Here is a 274-nt window from a genome sequence, read left to right as displayed (position 1 = left end):
CTCGATCGCACTAATGGACACCCCCTATACTATAATTAGCCGGACTCTTTCCCTCATGTTGGTTAGACAGGCTCTTTGTCTGTGGGGAGCGAGCGTGTGCACATAGCTGCTCACACCACACATGCGTACACACATTATACGTACTCACATTTGCATCCATAGAGCATAGACGTGTGCACACACATACAAATACACAAATATACACATACCCCTGGGTACACTAACACTCAGGGAACACGCACAAGCGTACACAAACACACACACACACACACAC

This window comes from Aplysia californica, unplaced genomic scaffold (assembly GCF_000002075.1).
Source record: "Aplysia californica isolate F4 #8 unplaced genomic scaffold, AplCal3.0 scaffold00907, whole genome shotgun sequence".
Classification (NCBI taxonomy): Eukaryota; Metazoa; Mollusca; class Gastropoda; order Aplysiida; family Aplysiidae; genus Aplysia; species Aplysia californica.
Note: the sequence above shows the minus strand (reverse complement) of the source record.